A 5994-nucleotide genomic window follows, 5' to 3' on the forward strand; every position below is an offset into this window, starting at 1 on the left:
TGGGCGGGGCTAGGCGAGGCCAGCGGGGCGGGGCCAGCGGGGCGGGGCCAGCGGGGCGGGGCTAGGCGAGGCCCGGCAGCCCTGCCCGGGCGGCCTGTCGCGGGGCCTGGTCGCTGTGCCCCCCGCAGTTATATAAGTGCTCCTGGGGGCGAGGAGCTCGCCTCTTGCATTATTCATGCGACTTTAATATTTTCAAATCACACAAGAGTACGTGACACATGATCACCGTGGCGAAGTTAGGAAATTCAGAGCGGCCCCTCCCTGGAAATCCTCTTCCGAGCCTCCTTGGTGCACCTTCTTTACATGAAAACAGCCAAAGTATAATTTAACGGCAGTTTTAAACATTTAGAAACAGCCACGAGCTCTGCCCCCTCCTTCCAATGGCAACGCTGCCGTGTTTGCACAGTCCCCGTCTGCTGCAGGGGACACGATGGCAGTGCTGGGGTCCCCACACTCTCTGGGGGTGTCATTTTTGAGGTTGCCTACAGCACCGTCCCCGGAGCCAGACGGTCTGGGTTCCTCAGCCCGTCTCTGCTGGGTGACCTTGGGCCGGTTACTTCACGTCTCTGAGACTCAATCTCAACTGTCTGTAAGTGGAGATAACAGTGCTGTTAGATAAGAAGATCGTGGGATTAATGCGTTAATATTCCTAAAGTACATAGGGAGCTCTCAACAAATACGTTAGCTATTAGTACTGAGGTCATCTGCATGTACCAAGGATAGTGGGCGCCAAGCATGTAATAACTCAATTTGGTCTTTTCTTATTCACCCAAAGCTCCCCACTTCATTCCCTTGTTTTCCCTTTTTTTTTTTTTTTTTTTTTTTTTTTGTCCTTTTTTTGAGACCGGCCTCACCGCGCTCAGCCAGTGAGCGCTGTGAGCGCACGGGTCATCCCTGTATAGGATCCCAACCGGCAGCGGGAGCGCTGCTGCGCTCCCAGGGCCGCACTCTCCCGAGTGCGCCACGGGCTCGGCCCACCTTGTTATCTTTTTTAACCCACCAACATCTTCAGCAAATAAGTCATTAAAGCTCTCTGTACCTCAGTTTCTCCCTCTGTAGAATGGAGGCAGTATCAGTAGCACCTGCCTCCCAGGGGTGTGTGAGGATTAAGGGAGGTGCTGTGCAGGTGAATGTACGTAACTGCTGGAGCACCACGCCCAACGTGGATGACCTGGCCAGGGAGGACATAACCAGCTGCTCTTATCACAGTGTGTCCAGTGCTCACCAGGAAGCCCCAGGGCTGAGCCAACCCGGGCTGGGACTCCGGGGCAGGAAAGGAGCCCAAAGGTCTCAAGAACCAACCCTCTTTCTTCAGGGAGGAAACTGAGTCCTGGGGAGGGAAAGCAGCTTACTCAAGTGAAGCTCCTTGCACCTCACCATGCAGCTCTCAATTCAGTGCAACAAATACATGCCGAGATCCACCTCCTTAAAAAATGAGTGAAAAATATTTCCTGAAAATAAATCCTTGAGAATAGCTAGAAAATTAAAAACAAACAAACACATAAGAATATTCAAATGAGACTGACATCTTCATACATCAGAACATACATAAATCCATTGGAATCTAATCAGTATGGAATTGGTATAGAAATGGACAGATAGATGGGTGGGACAGAAGATGGAACCAGAATTAAATCCAGAATATGCGTAGGTTAATTTATGACAAATACAGTGGGCCCTCTTGCATTCGTAGGTTCTACATCCACGGATTCAACCAACTTCGATGGAAAATATTAAAAAAAATTTAAAAACCAATACAACAATAAAAATAATACAAAAAGAAAACCAATACAATTGTTTACATAGCATATACATTCTATTAGGTATTATAAGTAATCTAAAGAGGATTTAAAGTATATAGGAGGATGTGTGTAGATTATATGCAAGTACTATGCCATTTTATGTCAGGGACTTGAGCTTCCATCAATTTTGGTATTGGGGGTCCTGGAACCATCCCTCCCCACGATACAAAGGGACGACTGTATAATAGTTCAGTTCAGCAAAAAAGAATGAATTAATAATAAATACAGCTGGTAACTGGCAGCTGGTAACTGGTAAAAGGGGAAAAAATGAACTCTAGTCTTATTCCAAATACAAAAATGCATTCTAGACAAAGACCTAAATATAATAAACAATAAATGTCTTGTATGAAGGCTTTGAGATCCCAACAGTATGCTTATCTAGATATATTCGACTGATACCCCCTCTCAGACTAAAATATGGAGATGGAATATTATTTACAATAAATTTAAAATGCCTTTCTGAAACTCACAGAAAAATGCGGGGAAATACCCAAGGACCATGTCTCCCCACAAAAAGGGGAATAATCAGCCCAAACCAGAGTGGGTACGAACATGGAAATCCGGGCTCCATTGGGTACAACCACCTACATGAAGACCTTCAAGTTGGAGGGACTCATACGGATAAAGAGGACCAGGGGAAAAATCTCTCTCTGCTGCCTCTGGGTGCAAAAACATAAAAAAACAAAAAGTCTTTCTTGAGAATTTGTAGCCAGAGGACTGCTTCAATGTGTATTTGAGGTTCAAATTTATACTACCTCCAAGGTCAAGAATCCTCACCCATGAAACTAAGTTAAAATAGTTACAGGTTGGTAGCACCCTCTGGAGCCCAGAAGAAGCAAATGCCAATGCTTTCTGGAGAAAAGCCTTCTCCCCAGCCCTAGCCCATCACCATCTACCATATCGGAGCTCATAATTAAAATTACCCAATACATGAAGAAATAACTCAATGTAAGTGTGAGTCAGCAGAATAACTAACAATAGATTTTGATCCTCAAGCATTTCTGATAGTAGATACATAAGTCACAGAGTAAAAATAATCATGCATAAACATGTTTAAAGAAATAAAAGATCAAATGAAAAAAAGTTCAAAGTCGAACGACATGACCAAGAAGATTTGAAAAAGAACCAACTAAAACATCCCGTAATAAGAAACATAATAATTGAAAAACAGACCTCAGTATACCAAGCAGCATAAATAAAAAGAATCTACATATAAATTTATCAGATAAAATAAAAAGACATCAAAGAGAAATCACAGAAGCAACAAAAAAGACAGACATTCTACAGAATAATAAAAATGACTATATTTCATCAATTTTAAGACGTATATTTTCCTATGGTGTAACATGTCTGAAATTGGGTCTAATTTTATCATCGATGGAGTCTTACAGTTACAACTGACAGAGTTTTTATTTCTTACTGGTAATAGAATAATGGTGGATTGTATATTTGATGGTGTCTTGTGAACATTTATGAATAAAATATGGAAGACTGGCCACAGACTTGTCAACAGCAGCCATGGAAACCCAAAGACAGAGAACTAATGTATTCAAGGAGCTAGAGAAAGTGAAAATAAAAATAGAGAGTTGGGCATTTCTGTTTCTGTCCATGAGGAAAACTGGACAAATTATATGAAAAAATGGTTTTCAGATACTGGACAACAGACAAAGCAGAACAGTGATCCCTGAAAGAAGAAAACACATACGGTGTGCTCCAGGGTCACCTGTATTCCTGCCGAGAGGCACTTTCCCAGCTGTGATGCAGAAAGAGGAACCGGAGCAGAGCATGGTAGATCTGCTGAGTTGAGGAGAGAAAGAAGGGGCAAGGAGCCAAGGCAGGTGGGATTTGAGAAGCATAGTACTGGACAGGAGGGAACCATGTATAGAAAGAGCTCTTGAGCTCTGCATTGGGGTCCTCTTGAGTCTCTTGGATAAACACTAAGCCAAGCATATATTGGGTGAAACTTCTTGAGTTCAGGCAAAGAAAGCTAAAAAGGAGTAAAAAATTAAATAACTATTGGATCTCTTACAACAGAGTGGAAAGACCCTGTTAAATCCCCATGACACTCAGTAGAGACCCCAGAATGGCCATGCTTTAGTTGTAGGGCTGATCTAGGGCTAATGTAAAAACAACCCTAGAACCCAACCTAACGAAGATTAAAACTAAGCTTCCAAAGCATCAGATTGATCTGCAAGTAAATTAGCCTTCTGACGGAAGAGAGCCAAACATTCTTTAAAGGAAGAAAACAAAGACTAAACACTCAGCGATATCATATTCACAATGTTCAGCATCCATTAAGAATTTCTAGACAAATGAGGAAACATGAAAGTGTGAACATAACTAGGAAAAAATAAGTTAATAGTAAAAGAATGAGATATGACAGAAATGATGGAATAGGCCCTCAAGGACCTAAGAGAAGTTATTATTAGTATGCTTCAGAATATAGAGAAAAACATGAAACGAGTGATGAGATACAGTAAGACAAAACAGAGAACCAAATGGAAGTTCTAGAACTGAAACATAAAATCAGAAATGAAAGATTCATTGGATGGGCTTCTAAGAAGATTAGACTTTGCAGAAGAAAAAAATAGTGAAAATATATTATTAGAAAGATTTGAAAATGAAGTACAGAAAAAAGATGGAAAAAATGAATAAGTCTCAGTGACTTGTGGGTTATATTTAATTAGTCCTGAAAGAGGTATGGCAGAAAAGAATATTTGAAGAAATAGTGACCCCTCCAAATTTTTAAATTTGATTAAAATTATAAACAGAAAGATCCAAATGGCTCAACAAACCACAAAGAGCACACACGCACACACACACACACACACTGTAATCTACACCAATGCACATCTTACTCTAATTGCTGGAAATCAAGAATAAAGAAAATAATCTTAAAAGCGCCCAGAGAAAATATTACCTAGGACATTAGAAAGTCTTATAACTAAGTGGGGTTTTGTCATCAAAAAATAGATTCCAGAAATAGACCCACATATATGTGATCAATTGATTTTTGATAAAGGTACAAAGAAAATTCAGTAGAGAAAGGACAGTTTTTTTAACAAATGGTGTTGGAACAATTGGATATCCATATAAAAATTTAATTTTGATGTATACCTTGATCTATATATGAAAATTACCTTGAAATGCATCATAGACGTAAATGTAAAAACTAAAACTATAAAACTTCCAGAAAAATACATGTGAGAGAATTGTATGGCCTTGGGTTAGGCAAAGATCTCTTACATACAACACCAAAAGCATGGGACATTGTTAAATCAGTGAAAAGAAAACCACAGACTGGGAGAAATGACATGATTATATAAATATGTATAAAAACTCAAAATGCTCACAACTCAATGTTAAGAAAACAAACAACTCAATTAAAAATTGGTCAAAAGATTTGAATAAACACTTCACTAAGAAGATATACAAATGGCAAATAAGCACGTGAAAAATTGTTAATCACGCATCTGGTTACATGGATGTATACATGTGTCAAGTATTATCTGTGTTTTATGTATGTGCGGTTTATTCCATATCAAGTTTACCTCAATAAAGTTATCACAAAAAGAAAAAAATATATAATTGACAGTTTTATGATGTACTTTTGGATTTATAAGAAACATAGAAGCAAAGTAGACGATGACGGCGCAAAGGAAAGAGTGGGGAAGTGAGGGGTGAGGTCGTGAAGTTCTTATGTTACTTGGGAAATGGTATATTTTGTACGAATTTGATTGTAATAAACTAAAGACTGTAATAAACTAAATTTGATTGTAATAAACTAAATTTGATTGTAATAAACTAAATTTGATTGTAATAAACTAAATTTGATTGTAATAAACTAAATTTGATTGTAATAAACTAAATTTGATTGTAATAAACTAAATTTGATTGTAATAAACTAAATTTGATTGTAATAAACTAAATTTGATTGTAATAAACTAAATTTGATTGTAATAAACTAAATTTGATTGTAATAAACTAAATTTGATTGTAATAAACTAAATTTGATTGTAATAAACTAAATTTGATTGTAATAAACTAAATTTGATTGTAATAAACTAAATTTGATTGTAATAAACTAAATTTGATTGTAATAAACTAAATTTGATTGTAATAAACTAAATTTGATTGTAATAAACTAAATTTGATTGTAATAAACTAAATTTGATTGTAATATTATAAATCC

The sequence above is a fragment of the Galeopterus variegatus genome, unplaced genomic scaffold, assembly GCF_000696425.1.
Source record: "Galeopterus variegatus unplaced genomic scaffold, G_variegatus-3.0.2 Scaffold2113, whole genome shotgun sequence".
NCBI classification, from domain to species: domain Eukaryota; kingdom Metazoa; phylum Chordata; class Mammalia; order Dermoptera; family Cynocephalidae; genus Galeopterus; species Galeopterus variegatus.